At 41.0% G+C, this 22,869-nt stretch overlaps 1 protein-coding gene across 9 annotated transcripts in view; it reads left to right on the plus strand.

Moving 5' to 3' along the window:
* The first annotated feature begins 3,794 nt into the window (after window positions 1–3,794).
* Window positions 3,795–22,869, plus strand: part of SLC14A2 (solute carrier family 14 member 2) — a 431,742-nt gene continuing 412,667 nt past the window's right edge. For 4 of the 9 annotated variants that reach the window (XM_042910439.1, XM_042910428.1, XM_042910431.1 and 1 more), the window contains exons 1-2: window positions 3,795–3,919; window positions 21,965–22,026. The gene's annotated coding sequence lies outside the window, so the exon portion shown is untranslated. Of the gene's footprint in view, window positions 3,920–17,522; window positions 17,564–21,167; window positions 21,245–21,964; window positions 22,027–22,869 lie in introns of those variants that run through there. The other 5 variants (XM_042910429.1, XM_042910434.1, XM_042910435.1 and 2 more) reach the window with 3 other exon arrangements.

Raw genomic sequence — 22,869 nt, forward strand, 5'->3', positions numbered from 1 at the left:
CAAAAAACCAAAAAACAAAAAAAAAAAACCCCACAAAACTTAAGTTATTCTATCTAGCATTTTACAAGCACATCTGAATTCAGAATCATTTTTTAGTTGTTATTTTTGTAACACTTAAAAATACTCTGGATTAAAATAAGGTAAAATTTTTGAGAAGATAAGACTGAGAACATCTGAGAAAGCAGAAAAGTAGATTCTTTTAGAGCATTGAGTAGACTGGATCGTGACCCACAGACAACTGAATTCTTCTCTATTTTCCCATAATTAGGACAAAGACACTTATAGTCAGAGAATTTATTTGTTGTTTATTTTTAAAACCTTTACCTCAACACAAGAATTTATCTTGTGTCCACATATAGAATATTGAAAGATAGATGCGGTAAATAATTTTAATATTTTTTTGTCTGCATTTTTGTGGAAGACATAGCAGTGCTGTTTAGATGAATAAGTGTGTAAAATTTTATTTAAATAAAAGGCTGTTTAAGTCAAGTTTTTTCTGTAGTCTTTCAGTAAGTGAAACAAGAAACAAATAAAGGCAATTATTTGTTAGAAGCATGTTCACCACAAAGAACTGATTTTTAGCCATAGTTTTCACAAGTGGTACAATATAGTGAGGAAAAGAGGAGGTGAAAGGTGGAAGGAGATTATCAAAGCCATGAATGAAATATTGAGAGAGCTACGTGAGACTTGTGGGGGAGAGATGCATTTGAAAGAGCAAAGGGAACTTAAAAAAATAAGTTTTCTGTTTTCACACCTCTGAAAACCTCAAATGCCAGTTACTGAAGACTTTTTTATAGCTTAATAAATTTCTCATTGTTTATTTTTAACCTGTTTGCTGAATTTTTCTGAGTAAACACTTTAGTTTACTTTTAAACAAGCAAGGGGTTTATTGATGTATGGGGAGGCAGGAAAATATGTTCAGAAACTTTATTTTAGGAGAAAGAGCACCCCTGCAATGGAATGGAGTGAGCAGGCAGCAGTACATGAGGATTATAGCAGGCAAAACAACCAAAAAACACAATCGAGAATAAATAGACTGTAAAGCTTTTGAAGATTTAAGAAGTAGTCCCCAAGGCTGACACTTGTAGAAGGTTAGGACATTGAATCTAAGTTCAATGATAGATGTTCTATAGCAGCCTAAGCTACTGTGTGGTCAGGCTTCTCTGTTTTCTGATAACTAGTAGACATGCAGTAGATACTTGGTGAACGAATGGTGGTCCAACCTAGAATTCAGATATTATTAGATGAAATAAAAGAGCAATTTTGAACTTGACCAGGTAAAGTCATTCTTATTAGAGCTAGGAAAAAACCCTTCCTGGGAGTAAGCAAATAGCTGGTTTGGAAGTTGGAAAAATGCCCTAGGAAGAGTTTTCACCCAATTGTGTTTAAACCAAGCCACCTGATCTTAGTTGAGTGGCCACCTTCACTGGAGGTACTAGGGGTTAGGGATTCATTGTATGAATTTGGGAGGAGGTACAATTCAGCTTTCTAATATGGTTGTTTTATCAAACCATCTAACTGGCAGGGTGAGAGCTGCACTGGGAAAATAAGGAATCAAACATGGCCAAGATTCTCTTCTTCTAAGTGTTGTCTTTGCTCTTCTCTCTCAGTAGGCTTCATCATTTCAGAATGACTTCTCCAGTAAGAGGGAACCATGGCTTCCAGACCCTCCGACCTCTCACCTTTAGTGCATTATTAGAGAGGAAAATAAGTGCCCTCCTATCAGTTTAAGCTTGAAGCATTCTGGAGGAAGCCTCTAATTGGCTTATCTTACATCATGGATGTAATGTGGCCACAGCAGTGAGATACTTTGGTCCAGGTTCAATGGGTGCCTGCTGCCTGGCCAGTCACTGATACCAGGGTGGCAGGGTCTTATCAAGATGGCAGCCCTCGGGGTGCCTGGGTGTCTCAGTCGGTTAAGCGTCTGACTTTGGCTCAGGTCATGATCTCATGGTCTGTGAGTTCGAGCCCCGCGTCAGGCTCTGTGCTGACAGCTCAGAGCCTGGAGCCTGCTTCAGATTCTGTGTCTCCCTCTCTCTCTGACCCTCCCCCATTCATGCTCTGTCTCTCTCTGTCTCAAAAATAAATAAAACATTAAAAAAAAAATTAAAAAAAAAAAAGATGGCAGCCCTCATCCGGAGCATATTTCAGGAATGAACAAGATGGGGAGGAGGAATTCTCCCAAAGAACTAGGGCAGCACTTGGTGGGAATACCCCAGTCTTGGGAGGGTTGGTGAAGACTTCACATAGGACTTAAAAATAAGTCCTAAGTGGGGAGAAGGCTAGCCAAGTGGAGTGAGTCATGGAAAAGATGTGCAAAGACTGGTGCGGGAGCTTTGTGGAGACTGTAGGTATTTCAACAGGGTAGAGTAGAATGTAGAAGTTGAGGCTAGAGAGTCCATGTTTTCAAAATAGCAAAGTTTGGAAGGCCCACAGTGGACCCAAAGTGAACATATATTTTTGACTGTGTTTCTGATTAAACAACAAAACTCAGAACTTCCATTAAGATAAAGGTATAAAAGGGAAAGGGGAGAGGGTGGGAAGCATAATTTGGTTTGGGTTCTCTCTTATAAACCTTAACGCTTCCCATAGCCCAAGTAGAAAAACACTAGCCTGGGCTCTGACATTAACTGTGAATCTGATCTAGGAACATCCCCTCTTTGGTTCTCAGTTTATTTATTTCAAATGAAAGCATTTGTCTTATGAACTTTCAAGACCTGCCAGGCCAGTTAGTTGCTACTTATCTTTCTGTCCAACAAGTATGTAGCTTGAAAACTTGTTATCAGCCCCATCTGGCCTCTGTAGTGACCTTGGTTTTGGAATGCAAAGATCTTTATTTGGCATGGGTCCTGTCCATGAAGAACTGCAGACTAATCATCAAGGCTTAAATGTGAACAATGGAATATTAGTGCAAGGTCACCATACTGAAACTGACATGTGAGAGATACAGACAGTTCTGATTTAAGGGCTCAGGGAAAGGAGAGGGACATTTGGACTGCAGCGGTAAGATAAGCTTTGTGGCACAATGAGATTTCAACTGAGATGTAAGGATAGTTGTGATTAACATAGACAAAGGCAAGGAGTGAGGGCATGGATGTGGGGGTTGGGCATGAGCTAAGGGTGGTGTGAACAAGAAAGAGGAAGTGGGAAAGTGTTTTCCCAGATAGAGACACTTAGGCCTGCAGAAGTCCAACTGCCCTTCTGAATATCACTGCACACCATGTCTTTTAAATATTCCAAACCATTTTTATCCTATTGTTTGACACTTCTTATGTCACCTGCTGGGGATCAGTCTCCCTAGGAGTTGGTCCTATTCATGGGAAGCCACCATTTATGGGGCTTAAACAGTGCATATGTATGTCCCAGCACTCATCAATGACACTCCGCTGCTGTCACTGAAAAGCCTTTACTTCCCTCTCAGTGCCACTCGGAGCCTCAGCCAACTCACCAAAGCTAATACTGTATGAGGAGCATATAGGGTTGCCATTTCTACTAACACACTAATTGCCAATAATCATGGCCAACATGACTGTGCTCCAAGTAGTGCCAAGTCTTTAATAGTTAATATTTCATTTAATCCTCCTAGTAGCCCTAAGAAGTGGGTTCTATATTATTTTCTCCATTTCCAAATGAGGATAATAATTCTTGGAGATGTTTAGTGGCCTGCCTAAGATCAGAGGTGGTCACTGATGGAGCTGGGACTTAGACCCTGGCCTCTGACTGTAAGGAGCTCACCATCCCTGTGCATGTGAGGTCACAAAGGATAGAAGTTCAGGATGGGAAACAGTCTGGCTACAGGTGGTAGGAGTCGCTTGCCATTACACATTAATCAATGTGGGATCCCTTCTCTGCTCTGCTTGATGGATTATTTGCTTGGTGGCTATGCTGAGACATAGCCTGGATCCTGGAAGCTTTGGAGGTAGGGTTGGGCTGAAAAGAAAATACAGAATTTTGCTAGATAAAATAGGAAGAAGGTATTCCAAGTGTGAAGTTTCCATGGAACAAGTATGGATGTGGACATTGTGGTGGGAAGATGAGGCAAGACTGTGGTTGGAGGGAGACAGGAGGCACTGAGGAGGAGCATGGGTTTGGAGCCAGGTAGAGCTGGGCCCCCAACCCAGCCTTACCAAGTCCATGGACAAGTCACAACTCCTTTCTCCTCATCTGTAAAGTGGTACTATGAGAATGATTATGGTGAAAAAATTTTTTAAAACATATTGAATTCTACAACAATGCCAAAAAAAAAAAAAAAAAGCTTTCAATAAATGGTAGCTGTAGTTTTTAAATTGCTTTTGTGATTGAGGAGTGAAAGCATGTCTAACTCCGCAGGGAGAGTGATCATTCCTACCTGGAAACTTTCACTTACCATCACATTGATCCCCCCTCTTTCTTCATCAATTCACCTGTGCAGTTATTTCATTGAAGGACACTTAACCCCTAACTGTGGAAACAAATAAAAGACATTCCTTTGATAGATGCTTTACTTTATATACGTATGTAGGTGTCTTGTCTCTCATCTAGACTATAAGAAAAGAAAAAGTCTTTTATCACTTGCTTGCATGCCTGAAACACTTGGAGAAAACCAAACACAATAAAAAGTCCTGGTCTTTGCTAATTGATAGTCAGGGAGGAAACTTAATCTCGGATATGGCTCTAATTTCCAGAAGTTTTCAGTGTGTGTGTGTGTGTGTGTGTGTGTGTGTGTGTGTGTGTGTGTATGAGGGAAAGAGAGAGAGAGAGAGAGAGAGAGAGAGAGATCAACCATCCCCTGATTAGACTTTCATGACCTGTCTTCACTAGAAGTTCTTCCATGGGAGGCAGCCATTCTCTTTCCCACTGTCCAGTAGGGACATAGATGCCTTCTCGAAGTTTCCATAAGGGCTCTGAAACTAAGCTGGCCCTGAGGTCGAGACGGGAGGTCATCCACTGTGGTCAGAGCCTGAGGCTGAGCTTTGGAGACTGGCAGACCCCCAAGACTTTGGGCTCTTCTGTGTTGGAGTCGAGCTCCATGGGGCAACTCTGGGGAAACAGGGCCTTTGTGAAATGCTCCTTTGATGAGAAGCATAATATAAATACAAATTGCTATTATGTCAGCTTCTGAGGAGCCACTTCAATCCATTTGGTCACCTTTGATTTTATTCTCCAATTGCTTTCCTTCTTCAAAAAATTTAATAAGAGCAAGTTTTCATCTGGCCTCAAGGGAGTAATTTATTTATTTAAAGTAATAATAAAGTTTCAGCATAATCCCCAGTTCCCAAGGGGGAAAGGGACTCTTTGAATGATTTATTTTTCCCATCCTTGAAGTGCCAGGGAGACCAAGTGGCTGCCGTGGTGGTGTCTCAGAGTCCACTGCCATGGCAACAGCCAGAGCATCTGGGGCCACTCGGAAGCAGGGGAATGGAAAATGGAGTCATAACTCTCTTCCTTCCCTCTTTCTGCTCTAAGTTCCTCCTTCAAGGAAACTGAAGGGTAAGTAGAATGAGGCCCCAAATCAGTTTTAGGAGCCAAACAGAAACTGTGAGAGCTAATCACATCCAGGTCCAACTTAGGCTCCAAGTGGAGGTCCACGAGGGGCAAGTCTGGGCAAATGGGTGGAGTACCTACTCTGGATTCTCTCTTCTCAGTTCAGAGTCCAATATGGGGCACTGTGAAGGGGAGAAGTGAGCCAGCTGCAGGACACAGGAAGAGTTTAGAAATCTCAGTCTTCAATGGGTGCTGAGGGATGATGGTAGCACTTCTGCTAGGAAAACCAGGGTTATTTGACACTTATCTGACAGTCATTGTTTTAATATTTTATGTGCATTATCTCATTCAGCATTTATATGAAGCACACACCACTGTGATTCCCATATTATAGACAAGTAAATGAAGCTTCTGGCAATTAGGAAACTGGGTCGAGGTTATTTGGTTAGTCAGTGATAGCTCCAGGATTTAAAATTAAGGTTGGTTCCAAAATCCAAATTTGTAACCATTGTATACATAGCCTCTCAGGTTGGATTGCTTAGGGGAGGCTAATGAGGGTGGTTACATCAGTTAAAAATACTTTTGATTGCAAGTAATAAAAAACGTGATTCACATCAACTTAAATAAATGGGGGAGTCGATTTTTCTTTCTTAGTAAGACTCAGGAGGTGGGCAGCTGCCGGTACACAGTCAACAGCTCAATTGGAGGGAGATTGTTCCCTTGCCCTTGCCCTCAGGTGCCATCACTTTCTTGTCACAAGAAGGCCATGCACCTCTAGACTTCACATCTGTATTCAAGGCAGAAAGATGGAAAGGAGAAAGGTTGGTGCCAGCCTGTTTCCTTCCAGCAGGTAAGAAAAATGCTTTTCAGGACAACTTGTCTCCAACAAAAGCAACTTCTTATGTCTCATTGACGATAAAGGGGTCACAAGGCCTCCCCTAGCTGGAAGGAAGTCTGAGGAAAGCACAAATTTGCCTTTCCAATCTCCATATTGGAAGGGCAAGAATGGCTTTTTGCAGCTGTGACCTGTTCACTGGATGGTCAGAGAGAAAGGGAAGATGCCAGAGAGGAAGGGTGCAGGCATGAAGATGGGAGGCTGGTCTATCTGGATCTGGTTTGTGCCAAGAACAGTGGGAACATAATGGAAAGCCATCCGAGGCTCAGACTACAGTGAAATGTAAGTGCCAGTCCTGAAAGCCAGACTTCATCTTCATGGGTATGCACTATTGTTTCCATGCTTCTGTCAGCCACATTCTCTTGCTCCTACTTTAACAAGATGCATGTGTTAATTACTTCAATTTGCTAAATTTCAGAAAACTTGCCCCAAGGCTTGGGGCCAGGCCAGATTCCACAGTAGGAAAAAAAGGTTCTAGGTTCATATGTGAATAGATCCTTTGTGCTCCATTTAAAGTAGATTGTATCACTTTAAGTAGATAATGGAAAAATTCTTCTATAAAGAATGTCTCGGGGCGCCTGGGTGGCGCAGTCGGTTGAGCGGCCGACTTCAGCCAGGTCACGATCTCACGGTCCGTGAGTTCGAGCCCCGCGTCGGGCTCTGGGCTGATGGCTCAGAGCCTGGAGCCTGTTTCCGATTCTGTGTCTCCCTCTTTCTCTGTCCCTCCCCCGTTCATGCTCTGTCTCTCTCTGTCCCAAAAATAAATAAAAAAATTTAAAAAAAAAAAAAAAAAAAAAAAGAATGTCTCATCTTCTCATTGGGAATGTCCCTTCTATAAGACAAGAGAAAATCTGTCATTGATTAGAGGAATTAAAATAAAAGACACTGACAATAGGGGTTGTGTTGGGTGACAGGATATGGAGTGATTTATTATTATTATTACAACATTTTCTTTAAAGTTGAATTGTATTTTAGTAAAAAGAGAAGGAAAAATATTTAGGGTCATTGAAAAAGAATCTATTGTCAAGTTACCATGACAGCAGTTCTAGTAGGGACGATTGTCAATAAATGTAATTGTCAGAAACTTCTCTAGAGGGGGAGCTATTGCCAACACCTCTGAGGATGAATTCTGGGAGACTTGTCTTGGCTATACCTTCATGTGGGACACTCTCCCTCCCCTTCCTGCTACCATGTGAGGCCTACTGTGGTTTTTGGTTCTTTCAGACTCTCTAGGACTATTTTAGATGCTCAGTGACTCAGAGGTCATGTCCAAGTGACTCCCATAACCTCAGGACACAGTCTTTTAGTGTTCCTCATGGAAGAGAGGTTTTTTTGTGTGTTTAAAAAAAATTTTTTTAATGTTTTTATTTATTTTTGAGAGAGAGAGAGAGAGAAAGAGGGAGCGCAAGTGGTGCTGGGGAGCAAAGAGAGAGGGGGGGAGACCACAGAGGCCAAAGCAGGCTTCAGGCTTGGAGCCACCAGCATAGAGCCGGAGGTGGGGCTCGAACTCACAAGCCATGAGATCATGACCTGAGCTGAAGTTGGACGCCTAACTGACTAAGCCACCCAGGTGCCCCTGGAAGGGAGTTTTTTCATGAGGGTCTCTGATTTTGGCCCCCAAATCCTCTCAGTGAGGGGTGGGGTGGGAGTGAAGAGACACTCTTCTCAAAAGTCCAGAGTGTCCCTCACAGAACCCCCTCTTCCCTAGCATCAGGCTGCCTTTGACTCTCATCGTACTCTGATGTAAAATGCCACCCTTCACCTTTTTCTATAAGAAAGCCAGTGGCATTCACCACTCAGTGAGTTCAGGGCCTTGACAGATTCTTTGGAAGGCTTCAGAGAGACACCCCAGTGCATACAGACTAGTTCAGGCTGTCTCCCATGGATGCTGCATTTCTCAGACCCCACCCCTTCGGTATCCAGCATTCCTGTCATGTGATGGTCCATGGTCATGCAGCCCCTGAGCCTGTGGCCCAGTCTACCTCTCCAGTGGTTCCTAAAGCTGAAAGCAGGCCTGGTGGGCCAGCTGGCCTTTCCCAGCTCTCACATCCCCTCACCACCGTCACCACATCTCCCAGGGCAGAAATCACGGAAACTGCTGAAATCTGGTGTCTGGATACTCTCCAATTTTTAGCAAGACTGTTTGGTTTGGCATACACATGTTTCCTGAGCGTCTGCTCTGTGCATTATTGGCCTACAGTCTTTCCAGAAAGCAGACAAGGCATGTATCTCCAATAAAAGAAGTTCAGGAATGCATTACTTGACCTGGCTGTTCATTCATTTATCAGTTTCTTCTCTAGAAACCCCTATGCTGAGTTGGGCCCTAAAATAGGTGCTGGAGATACACACAGATAGAACCCAGTTCCTGCCTTCTGGAGGATTAGAAATCAGGAGTTAATAACTAAGGAGTTTAATGTTGAAGAAAAAATTCAGAATTTTAGAGGCGAATAATCAGTATAGATATCCTGAGACTCAAGCCAGTGATTTTTCCCATAGACAAGACTTTTTAAGAAATAAATGCCTTTTCTCACTGCTTTCCAATTCTTGCTTTCTTGGTAGATCAGGTAAAAAGCTGAATGGGTTCTACCATCTCATTCCATGTAGAAAACTTCTATAGCTCCCATCTACCTACAAATTAGAACCCAGTGCCTACCATGGTCAGAGCTTTGTGATTTATTTTGAACCTGTTTTTCCAGCCTGTATCTCCTAGTACACCCTCTGGCACTGTACGTGATGCCAACTCATTCTTCACCTTCCCCCAACCATAGTGGTGTCCCCATGCCATTCTTCACATAACTCCTCCACATGGTGGTCTGACTAGTCTCTTCACTCAAAACCCTACTTACCAGTTCAAGGTCCAGCAAAATCTCCCATAATCTAGAAAGTTGCTGCTGGGTTCCCAGGTGAGATCTTTCAACCCTATGGAGTGAACATGGTTTCAAATTCTAGATCTGCATATATTTGCTATATAAACGTGGGCAAGTTAGTTAATACCCCTGTGCCTCAGTTACCACATCTATAAAATGGTATCAATAATAAAACATATCTCAAGCATTACACGAATGCTCTTCAGTGTTATTTAAGCATTATTATTATAACCATTATCATTATTATCGATGTTACTGACTTATCTCACTTTTGCAGAATTTATCCCAGATGTCCTTAGATTGTCATGGTTTCTCCCTTTGTTTCTACTTTGTTATTTCATGAGGTCATTAGTTTTCTATTGCTGTCATAAAAAGTTACTACAAACTTAGTGGCTTAAACAACACAGATTTATTACCTTATAATTTTTCAGGTCGGAGGTCCAACAAAGGTCAAAATTAGGGTGTTGGCACAGTTGTGTTTCATACTTGAAGCTCTGAATCTATTTTCTTGCTTTTTCTAGCTTCTAAAGGCCACCTTCATTCCATGGCTTGTGGACTCCTTTTCCCAGCCTCAGAGATAGCATGATGGTATCTCTCCAACCATTTTTCTGTAGACATACCTCCCTCTCTGACGACCATCAGGAAAGGGACTCCAGCTATGTAATTAGATTGTACCCACCCTGATAGGCTAATCCAGGAAAGTCTTCTCATCTCATGGCTTTTAACTTTATCATATTTACAAAGTCCTTTTGCTAGGTAAGGTGGCATATCCACAGGATGTGGGGATAAAGACGTAGATATCTTTGGGAGGCATTCTTTTGCCTGTTGCAAGATACTTGAAGACAGATCTCCTTTTCCTCAACTATTCCTTATGGGGCCTGGCATATGAAAGACTTTTAAGAAATGTTGAACTAAATCCAATCCTCACAGAGAGCCAGGGAAGGAGGACTCAAAGAGAATTTTGAAGAATCTGTTGTTTTCCAGAAAATATATTCCTAATGTCATTTGTGCAAATTATTGGAATAAATTGTTATGTGTTAATACCTCCGGCAGGAAAAAAAAATTTTTGAGCCCAGGTTGCAGTTATATTAAATATTTAACAAAAACAAATTAAATGTATTGGCATTAAGTGCCAAAGCCCAGGGTGTTTTACAGTTATTCTACACAGACTCATAGATGTCATAGAGTAGAATGGCATTGCTATCCAAGCATCACAAAGTAAGGAACCAATAAATGTACAGAGAGTCTAAATAATCTGGCCAAGGTTGCAGTATAATGCAGAGGCACAACTGAAATAATAAAATCTTGGTATTCTTATGATGATGGTAGGCCTTTCTCAGCTCATGACCCTAAAAATCCTTTCTTATCTCAAGCCAGTATACTCTGACCTTTGTTTTCTCATTACTCAAATTATGTCCAAGTCATTGTCTTCACAACATCTTTGGCATTTTCTCCTAATATGGCTATAATTTAGATGAAATAGCAAATGATATGACCAATAACAGTGCAGGAGAGTGGGGAGCCAGTTTGAAGAGTGGTGCACACCTCAGTTATGTCATGCTGTGGGGTGTACATGGGGAATTAGGTCCTTCATTCACTAAGTAGTTATCGAACATCTAAGTGTTGTGAATTGCCCAGTGAATATCCAGGGTGCAGCTACTGCCCATGTGGAGTTTTATAGTGTGGTAGTGAAGACAATCCTTCAAATAATTGAGTACATGTCTCAAGAGTGTTACCAAAGAAGAAACATAAACTTCTCTGGGAAGAAGCAACAGGTGAAGCTGGAAACCTCTAACATAACACCTTGAGAACCAGGCTGAAGGATTTAAACTAGGAGCCCAATGTAATAATAAAAAACACAAAATGCTGAGAGCTTGGACCAGGACTGAACCTGCAGGTACAGAAGAGGAAGGATCAATGAGGTCATCATAATAACACATCTCAACCCATGTTCTAATTCTTTGGCATTTCAGTGTCCATTTAGAGATGTGGAAGAAACAACCAACTTGGATTCCAGCTTTGGAGACCCATTTGGCAAACCCAGATCCACCAAGCTAACACTGTAGACAATATCTTTGGGACCCAATCAGGAGACTATATTTAAATATATTCTAGGCTGTCACTTTTAAAAATCTGTTCCGTTTAATTGGTTTAGTAACCAAGGTCTTTAAAGAACAGTCAGCTAGCTCCAGGCTGGATGTCATGGAAGATGCTGTTAAGCAGCCGTATACCCACTTGTGAGGCACAGCCATGAAACCACAAAAGGATAAGATAATTTAAAAAATTATCAAGTGCCAAGCTATGTGGAAGAGGCTACCAGTGCTGTGTGGGTTTAGGAGGGGTTCTATGAAAGGAGAGGTTGCAGGTTGACTTCTTACACAATTTTCCTCCAACGTAAATGGCTACGTGAGATTTTTAATACTCAAAATGCTTTATTTTTGGCTAGACATTTTCTTCTTGCATCTGTCTTTGAAACTACAAGAAGGGTGCCTAGGTGGCTCAGTCAGTTAAGCATCTAATTCTTGATTTGGGCCCAGTCATGATCTCATGAAGCCCCACATCAGGCTCTACACTGACAGCATGGAGCCTGCTTGGGATTTCTCTCTCTCCCTCTCTCTGCACCCCTCCACCCCAACTCACACTCTCTCTAAAAATAAAAAAAATAAATATTTTTAATTTAAAAAATCCACAAGAAATGTTGGATCCCCTTAGTTTCATTCTACTTTCCAACAACTTTCTCACATGGAGAGTGGTCCAACAGCAGAATCTGCATATTGGAGGGGCAGGAAGTTCCTGTATGTCAAGAGGCTCAAACAGAACCTGAGTGACCATCTTTCTGCCATGTTGTGGAAGGGATTCCTGTGTGTTTCAGGAGATTCCACAAGTTGACCTCTTATGATCAGCTTTCTCCTAATCTAATCTCACCTGCCTGGCAAAAGCATGTTACTGGGATGCTGTCTTGTTCACGGCAAACTACCCCCTCCCCAAACCAACCTGTTGATGTACAGATTATGTGGTTCTTTGCTCCTGATGAGTGGGTGTCTTTTTCTCTTGGTATGGATGAAAGTGCAGCATTGGAATAAACCAAACACAAACCTCCCCTGTTTCATGGTTTTGCTTTAGGATCTGTGGTCATGAAAAAGATTTATGAAGAAAGGACAATCTATGTGACTCAAGAGAAGCAAAGTTAAGCTGTGATGGGGCCATATGTTTGTCATGACTCTAAGTTTGGCTTACTGGCCTGATTTTTGTTAAGTGTGTCTTAGCCTTATTGCCTCTTGAGGTTGTCTTTACATTTTTGGGAAAGTGCTCTTCACTCTCCACCCACCCACTGCCCCACCTAAAAGCATTTCCCAAAAGCTACAGTGCCTTTATGCAGTAAAGTGGAATTGTTTCTTTTCTGTAAAACACTGGCTTTTTCTGCTTTTTTGGAGTAAGGGGTGAATTTAAAGCTACCTATCAGAAAAGTGAGAAATTAGCTCATTAGGAGAATGCAGGCCTAATATTAGATAAAGAAAGGCTATCTGACATATTCATTGTCTAGACTGCTTATGGCCTTCCAGGCATTATCAGAGGTAATTTCTTCACATTATACCTCTGGCCAGAGTCAATTATTCTCTCTGTTTGAAAAATTAGGAAAAATTAAGTGCTGATTACTTAGATAAATTCCTTCATCTGCTCAACAGTGCTAGATTACTCAAGAAACTCAGTGTAAGTGTACATACAGTCCTGGGCTGAGGATCTGGGCCTTGGGCACCAAACACCATTGACTTAAAATATCTACAAAGGGCTCATGGTGAACTCACTAGGTAAGGCAGCATCTCCTACTCTGTATAGTATGAACAGATGTTGGAAGATTACCATTTGTGTCTTAGAGTATTCAAACACTATACTTCAGTGGATTTATGTATTGGTCATCTTATAAGTCCTTGTTCACACAAGACATTCTATGACTAAAAAAAAAGAAAAGAAAACCACTGACTTTAGTCTGTCTACCTCATTGACATTTAGGAAAGTGAATTCCAGAGTGTTTAAGTGGCTTCAGAAAGATACAAAATTTTGGAGGAAAAAGATAAGGGAGCAGCAATTATTTAAGTGGGAGATGGATATTGTATATTAGTTATACTGTCTTTGTAACTACCTTCATTCATCTTTCCATTCTTTTGGCTTCGTCTCTGTGTTTGCATCACAAATCAAGCATGCTCTGTCCCTGAGCTCCCTCAGAGAACCAATTTTTATTATCTACTGCCTTTTGGGAGGACCTACCTGCCTAGAAGTCAACCCAGAGTTTCTAGAACCAAACTCTGTTTCCAATGGAATGCATCATTTATATAGAAATTCCTTGTATTTATCAGTTAGCTCTTCTTTTTTTTTACTTTTCAAAATGCATGTTCTCATCCAATGCCTTATTTGATCTTTACAACCTCCCAGTTAGATAGATGAAGATGTTAGTAAAGCACATTATACATTGAGCAAAATAACTGGAAAGGTAGAACTTACTTTTTTTAATGAGAGAATTCATCTGCTATTTCACTGTATAGGTGGGTACAGAAGGTAACTTTGGAACCCTTTAAATTTGCCTCTTTTCTGAACAGAAAGGTGGTCCCTCCCAATTAGGCAAATGTAAAATGTGAAGGGGATAAATCTTTGCACCCTTTTGTTACTCTGTAGTATGTTTAGCTGGAGAAGAGATGAGTAAGTTTACACAGGTGCCAAGGGATCCCCTGGGAGGCTCAGATTTTAAACATCCCCTTTAGACCATGTATATTAGCTTGGAGTGGGTCAAATGTTATCTCTTAGTAAGAAAGACTTTACCTATCTGGAAGTATTGCTCTGGTCTTCACCCCAGGCCCTGGAAGTCTTGGGGGAGAGCCCAGAAATAGTGCTGCTGGGCATGGGTGTGTAACCACTGACAGCCTAGTAGTAGGGGGTCACAAATGAGGAGACCCTCCTCCCACAACCTATCACAGGATCTGGACTCCTAAAGGCATCATCTCATCCATAGAAAGAACACAGGGGACTCTGTGGGGTGGGAATCTTTTTAACAGCAGTACCTGTGGTAATAACAGAAACAAAGGCAGCTCAACTGGGGACCTTTAATGGACACATCAGTCTCCTAAGTTTTCCTGACACTTGAATGAAAACTGGCCCATTGGCAATTCTTGGATAATTAAAGAAGAATCCTCAAGAGGAAGACACTATACTCCTTGCTAATATGAACACAGAAGATCCTCAGGACGGTGTTTTTGATTTCCTATGGATGAAGTGTAGATGAGATAAGGTGTAGGTTCCAGGTGACAAAAGTATAAGGACTTTGCCCAAGGTCACATGGCAGCCCAAGGCCCCTAACCTCTTTTCCCAGCTTGTTGCTAACTCATCAGTCGGGACAGTGTGCTCAGTTCACTCCTAATGACTCTGCCTTAACCACACACCCCATTTCTCATGTCTGTGAGTGGAAATGTGACCTTGGAGTGGTGGCAAATCATAAATCCTCTCGAGCTTTTCTCTTGCCCATGCATTGGCTGTTTCCCATCTAATTTTTCATATTGTTAGGGACAGTTCTCGGAAACCATTAGATGCATCATCTTAGGGCCCTTAAGCACAGCCCTGGAATGCAGAGAGCTCCCGTCCTGCTTGTGGGAGTCTGGAGGTAAAAGATGATTCTCCTCCAGCCCTTCTCCTAGAAGCTGACAGCAAGACCAGGGGCACCTTAAGGTTTCAGCACAGGCTGAGGGGCCCCAGGGAGTGCATTGTCCTGGCTCCTGCAGACTTCCATTGTGGTTATTAGTATGCATGATAATGGCAGTTTAGTTCTTTTCCCTTGAAGATAGCTTTTAAATTTGCTCTGTTGGCCTCTTGATGAAATAGCTTCATGCATATTAATGACATCTTTTATTTACTGAGCAGCACCATTAAGCACTTTGAAATACCAGATTCCACCCAAGGTCTCCAGGGAGACAAACCAGTGTCTCTAGACTTACTGAATGAATGGGAAACTGAGGAAACAAAAAAAAGCTCAGTAACTTCCTGAAAGCAACACAGAAAGTCCCTCAACTACATATGCAGTCTGTCTAGCAGGTGGTTATGGTCTTGACTGGGTAGCATTATACTGGGTTTCCTGCATGCCCATTCATTCTTATAATAGGCTTTTATTGAGCACTTGCTGTTTGTATAGCACCTTACGGGGCACTGAGTGAGGGGGGCGCAGGAGGTGAATATAAGATACATGGAAAGCCATCCCCTGTTCAAGGAACAGTTAGGCCCCTGGTTATCTGAGAGAGACGTTAGAGTACAGAAAGCCATGTCAGAAAGTTAAGATGGCACTGTACTGTTGCAGAATTTGAGGGCTTACTACCCCAAAATGCCCATTCTTCTTGACTTAATACTCCATTTCTAAGAGTGTAAGCATCGGTAAAAATGAGGCAGATTCAGATGACTTGGGAAAAGATGTTCACGATAGAGCATTAAATGGGGAAAAAATTCTGCAGGCCAAAATTTTATGCTAACTATGTGTGTATGTTTATGGGATTATAGGCATAAATTATGCATGTAGGCAAGTAGATAGAGATAGAAAGATAGATAGTCAGATGGGACTTAAGTAAGAGAGAGTGGAGAAAAAGAGAGAGGCAACTAGAGAAACAGGAAGACTTTATATGAAACTAATAGCAATATGGGGGGTGGGGTGGAAAGGGTCACATTCTTGGTTTGTATTTCATATAATTTTCTGAAGTCAGATTCGCAGTGACTTTTTTGTTTGTGTTTTAGTATTTTAAAAATAAAAATGTTCAAAAGTAGATACCTAAAAGGCATAGTCCCCCACCTCAAGGGCCTTACAACCCACAAGAGCATAGAAGCATTAACTACATGATCAGAAAGACTAAAATGAAGACACTCCTAGTTCATGAGGAGTGTTTTTTTTGAAAAGGTGTGTCTAAGATAAAAAGGCCACATGTTGAAAGAAAGTTTCCCAATAGGAACATTGACCAAGGACTTTATTCTTTCATCTCTACAGTGGTAGCTGCTAATGAATTGCTTCTTTGGTTCCCGGTGGTACAATCAGCTCTATGTACCTCTGGAGCTAACCACCAGCCGGCCCCAGATCCTCCCTAGGTAGGAAAGTGTTGGACCCGCCTTTCTAGGCCTCTATTCCAATCTTGCTTTACCAGAAGGTCTGTCCAGGAGGTCTGTAGGTGTAAGAGGACTGATATAGCTTCTCTGATTTAAATTTTCCTTGGAACTTTGAACTTTTTCAAAGCGAAGACCAAATCACAGGTAATATACCAGAAATTAACTTTGCACTATGTGTGTTTGCATCCCACAACAGGACCCCAAAGGTGGCAAACCCATGGGGTGAGGAAGGCAAGCAAGGCTGACAGTTGGCTCAGTCACCTGCTGTCATCCTTTTATGCAGTGGCTCCTGTTACTTATGAAAATCATGATCTTCTGGGCAGAAACACATGTGATCTTAGTAAAAATTCTAAGTAAAAAACATATGCAGGGGGGGTGACAAAGGCACAGAAGGGTGCCTCCTCATTCTGACAGGAAAATCTAGTATGACTTGACTGAGGAGGAAGCATGCTAATTCTGGAAGGATTGGATTTTGATTAGCAGAGAAAGTAGAAAGGGTATTCTAAAAGAAGAAATATGGAATAATGCAACATTCAAATAGCTGCTTACACTTATATAGCCCTTAGTCTGCCAAGTGCCATTTACATATATAGAATAAATTAATCCTCATAACAATCCAGTGATGTAGGTATTGCTATTATACCCATTTTGCAGATGAGGAAATTGAGGCACAGGAGCTAAGTAATTTTCCTAGGGTCCCAGAGGGAGTAAGTGGTACAACTGAGATTCAAACCAGGGAATTAAGCTCTAGGGTATAGCTCTTGACCTCTCCAAATGTTTTAGTAGGTAGAGAAATGATGGAGTGCAGGGGAAGGAGTGCTGGGAACACTCAAAGTGAAGTGCTGGTGCACAGACCAGTTACTGCCTGGTGTGGTTTGAATGGAGGCAGTCACCTTGAAAGGTAAAATGCTGCAGTGTGGTTTTCCCAGGATGCTGAAGAAAGGATTGAGGACTTACTCTGAAGGAGGGGGAAGCCACTTGACATGTTTTCAGAAAAGACAAGGGAGGACAGGAGAGGCAAGGGGCTGGAGATTTGGAGCCAATTAGGTAGGAGATGCTGAGGGCCTGAGTTAAAAGGGGTCATCTCAATTAGAGAAGAAGTGGACATGAGGATCTATAGATGGAAAATGACCTTCCCTTTGTTTCCACCTCCCTGCCAGGTCCCTGGTAAAAAGTGAATGGCAGAGATGGAGGTGCCAGCTGAGAACAGGTGATAACCAACCAGTAGTAGTGTCATCTTCAAACCATCCCCTGGTTTACTGTAGGCCTCAGTTCACTTATTTGATTTTCAGAGCAAACATGCCTCATTAGCAACCTCTCCCCATACTTTCCCTTGCTCCGGCTTTGAAGCTAGAAAATGGTCCTACGTGTCTGAGAAAGTATGTCAGAGCACCTCACGGCACAGTAAAGCCTGAAGCAGCCATCACAATTTTGGCTTCTTCAGGTCCAGGTCTGGAGGGAGGCAGCTTGGACCATTTCCTGAGGGGTTTGGAAGCAGATGACGCCAAGCCCAGGCCTGGTTTGCTCTCCTCCATTTGTAAAGTCCTCACACTGTAAATTGCAGACATTATAGCCGGGCACTCTCTTTATGGCTTACTTTCATCCTGAAATGTTCCCGTGCTACATTTTCATGTAACTTATGCACCTCGAATGTTGTAAAAACTGCCGTAAAAGTCAATATAAATGCAATAATGTCACGTCAGTCAAAGGCAGCAGAGCAGCCCTTTTGAGCAAACAATTGGGAAAACTAGAGGGAAAACTCAATTGCTCCATGTTGCAAATTGATTAAAGATATGAATCAGAAAATTAAAGGGCTTTTGGAGTTTAGGTTATTACTAACTGCTTTACTTTATGGAGCAATTACTTTGATTCTATCTCGAGTCCAGTAAAGTGACTGCTAGCATATGGCAAGATGGGGCCCTGTGTCTTTCTTATTAATGTGAATTACTCAAGATCAGACTAAATGAATGCATACGTGCATCTTGGCCATGCAAGTTCATTTCTTAAGCACTGTATTTAAAATTATAAAAGAATAATTTATAGCCAGGGTCACATCTCTATTAGACTAAACTTGCATATTTTTCTCATCAGCTAGGAGGACCAATCCTATTTTCAGAGAGTGAGATGTTGCCACGGTCACCTCCATGTTTAGTTTATATTTTTTAGTTTATATTGGAAGTGGAGGGATGTGTGGGGTATTGTCAATATGGGTTGATTTGTGCTACCACAAGGTTAAGCCTATTGAGTGCTGAGATGTCATTCTCATATGGTTGTCTTGGTATCTGAAAGTCCGTAATTAGATGGCCATTCCTTCAGAGCTTAAACCTTTTTGTATCAACCTTCTTGTAGAAGTATCACAGAACTGAATAAACTTGAGCTCGGAAAAAAAAAAAACCTTAGCAATAATTAATATGGCCCTTTGGGCCTTGGCAGCCAGGAAGCTAAAAGCTAAATTTAATATTCAGTTGTAGTAATTATCCTGTGCTAGATTCCTGGCCTAGCATGGGGCCGGGCACATTTAGTGGGTGCTCAGTGAAGGATGGCTGAATGGAGGAATGAAAAATAATGACTAAGAGTCAAATTTATTATTGCTTACTGTGAGTGAGAGTTTGCAGGTGTGCTAAGTACTTCTAAACATTACCCTAATTAATCTTAACAATAATTTTCTTAGCTGTTTTCACGGCCATTTTACAGACGAGGAAGCATGCATGTAGAGGTTAAGTGACTTGCTCATGTTCACCCAGCTTGGATTTAAAACCAGGTCTTTATGACTCAGAACCAGTACTCTCAGCTACTATTCTCTGTATCTATGAGCTAGTTTTTGGGTGTTTTGTTTGTTTTTTTTAGATTTCACACTAAGTGAGATCATATAATCTTTGTCTTTTTTTGTTTGTTGACCTTAGTGCCCTCAAAGTCTATCCATGTTGTTACAGATGGCAAAATTTCCTTCTTTTTATGGCTAAATAATATTCCATTGTTATTATATCACATATATATATATATATATATATATATATATATATATATCACATTTTTTCCCATTCATCCACCAATGGACACTTAGTTTGTTTCTATGTCTTAGCTATTGTAAATAATGCTTCCATGAACATGGGGGTGCAGATAATATTTTTGAGTTATAACTTTCATTTCTTTGGATAAATAACTAGAAGTGGGATTTCTGTATCATATGGTAGTTCTGTTTGTAATTTTTTTGAGGAACCTCCAAACATAGTGGCTGCACCACTTTCCATAGTGGTTGCACCAATGTATGTTCCCACAAATAGTGCACAAAGGTTCCCTTTCTCCACATCTTTACTAATGTTTGCTATTTCTTGTCTTTTTGATAATAGCTGTCCTAACAGTTTTGAGGTGATCTCATTGTGGTTTCATTTGCATGTGGTTTCATTTGATTAATTTTGTTGAGCATCTTTCCATGTAACTTTTGGCCATCTGTATGTCTTCTTTGGAAAAATGTCTATTTTTTTTTTTTTTTATTTTAGAGAGGGAGAGGGAAAGCATGTAAGAGCAGGGTAAGAGAGGGGAGAGAGAGAGAGAGAGAGAGAGAGAGAGAGAGAGAATCCCAAGCAGTCTCCATGCTCATCATGGAGCCCCATGCAGGGTTCAATCCCAGGACCCTGAGATTGTGACCTGAGCCAAACTCAGTAGTCAGATGCTCAACTGATTGAGCCACCCAGGCACCCCGGAAAATTCTCATTTTCATTTTTCATTGGGTTATTTTTGGTTTTGCTATTGAGTTGTAGGAGTTCTTTATATATTTTAGATATTACTAGAGATATAATTTCCAAATATTTTCTCCCATTCAGTAGGTTGCCTTTTCATTTTGTTAATGGTTTTCTTTGCTGTGCAGAAACTTTTTAATTTGATGTGGTACTACTTGTTTATTTTTGTTTTTGTTGCCTTTGCTTTTGGGGTCAAATCTAAACAAACCTATCACCAGGACTGATATAAAGGAACTTTACCCCCATGTTTTCTTCTAGGAGTTTTATGGGTTCAAGTGTTATGTTCAAGTTTTAATCCATTTGAGTTGATTTTTGTGTATGGTGTAAGATAGCATTCTAGTTTCATTCTATTGTGTGTGGCTGTTTAGTTTACCCAACATCATTTATTGAAGAGAGTGTTTTCCCCCATTGTATATTCTTGGTTTCTTTTTTGTAAAGTAATTGACTATATATGCATCACTCTTTAAAAAAGGTTATCACTTTAAATGAATTACCACTTTTATTTTTTTTTTAATGTTCATTTATCTATTTTTGAGGGGAGAGGGGCAGAGAGAGAGGGAGACAGAGAATCCCAAGCAGGCTCCGTAGCTGTCAGTGCAGAGTCTGATGTGGGGCTCAAACTCACAGACTATGAGATCATGACCTGAGCTGAAACCAAGAGTCAGACGTTTAACCAACGGAGCCACCCAGGTGCCCTGAATTACCACTTTAAAAAAAAAAGTTATTTAAATAATAAATTTCACCAGTTCATTTAAAATTTGATTTTCTTTAGAAAAAATTGATTTATACAGTCACTTTCTAAAAACACATCCATTGTGTAAAAAGACAAAACTACTAAAACCAAGTGAGCGATACTGAAGACATCATGATAAGGACAGTAATAGCATATGGCCTCCTTGATGGATTATGGAGGCCTGGAAATGTGTGGTCTGAACTCCTAGATCCTGGCCTCAGCTACTTATCTGTATCAAGACTTAAATATAAGCAACAGATTTACATAGGAATATTTGTAGATTTGTCTGAGAAACATACATCACTTTGTCTACTCCTTCCCACCCTCCTTCCTTCTTCCAGATATACTCCTCCTCCCTTCTTTCTAGAGGAGTTCAAATGGGAGCTGCCATTTTCGAACAGATCTGCCCCCTGAACAGGTGGGGCCAATTATAGAACCTTACTCTGCTGTCTTTGATTGATTATTCTGGTCATGGGCACCTTATTTACATTAGCTCAGTCAAAGCTCTTTCTTAGCATTTTAAAATTTGGGTTCCAAAAGAGGAGAAGCTCTCTGGTAATCTGAAATGCAGCACTAAACTTGTAGGCAACCATGGGCCCTGTTATAAAAGAAGCCAACCTGTGGTGGGAGAGAATGGAAGTGACTCAGTCAGAAGCATAGATGAAAGGGAGAAAAATAAGAAGGTTGGTAGAATTATAGTCCCTAACTGCAAGTGTTGCTAAGGCCCAGGACACCACACCCACACCTTTCCAGCAGCCAGGTGATCTCATAAGTTTCCTTTGTGGTTCAACAAGTTTAAGTTGGATTTGTTATGTGAACAAAAGACTTCCTTCTGTATCAATAAGAGTCTTGGGGGAGGGGAAGAAATGTGTATTAAATACTACCTTGAAAAGAGGGTAGCAGCCTGCTCTGAATTTGCGCAGTAAATAATTAGCTGGCAGTGGTCACTGCATAGGAAAGGAAGGAGGGAGGGAGGCAAGAAAAAAGAAACACCCTCTTCCAGTTTTGCCAAGGAAAACTTTGCCTTAGAGAACAAAATTTCCAACCAGAAAAAGGTCTTAGACTTTGTCAAACCTATTTTGTCCTACCATAGCACTTATTGGATGCTTTGATTTGATTTTTATTTCTTCTCCTTAAGCTCTTCCGAGGCCCATGGAAGGTACTGGTCCATATAGAAAGATCCTGATCCCTGGGATCAAGGTATTTGAACTTTATTATTCTCATCCTAGTGCAGAACAGGAAGACTTGGCCTGTTCCCTCCAGAGATCTCAGCACTCACAAGACCCCTGCACCACAGAATGAGGGAATAAAATATTGGTTGAGCTTGTTCAAACAAAGTCTCAATTTCCTGACAAGCAATTGCAACTTCAGGTTACGTGTTGAGGTAGACTTCAGACTCTCTTAATGGCATTCAGAGACATGGTTCTCCAACCAATTGGCATTCAGGAAATGTTTATCAGTTCTGACAGCCACAGTTCCACCCTGCCCAATTTTAGCTCCTGTGACTGGAAGTGACTTGGATGTTTGAAATTCTGTAAAATACAGGCTAGTTTTGAAATGGAGCCGCAGAACTACAATGGTATTCTGGCTTAGCTCTTAGGCAATTTAGGTCAAAATCCTCTCTCTTCTGAACAAGGGGAAGTTTCCCTGAAAGGACTGGTGATAAATTTTCAATAAATCTGCTGGGTGGTGGGAAACGAAAGAAGAATTTTTTAAATGATTTATGAACCTGAGTGAAATGATATTTTCATTGCTGTCCACTTTCCATAATTTTTCTCTTTTAAGTTCCCTTTAGTGTCTTTTCAAGGAAATAGAAGAAGGGATCCAGATTTCTTTGGGGAGTTTCCTCCAGATAGTCATCAGACTGTATACATGCATGGGTCTATACATGTATATAAGCGACATTCATTTGGGAGCAACTGTTAGCCGTTTATAAGTGTGTTTCCTTCAGTATCAACAGAGAAGGATTTTTACATAAGCGCATTTTTGACATAATTGTTTCCTTATTTTTTTAAATTTTTTTTTTTCAACATTTTTTTATTT

Source organism: Panthera leo, chromosome D3 (assembly GCF_018350215.1).
Source record: "Panthera leo isolate Ple1 chromosome D3, P.leo_Ple1_pat1.1, whole genome shotgun sequence".
NCBI lineage: Eukaryota > Metazoa > Chordata > Mammalia > Carnivora > Felidae > Panthera > Panthera leo.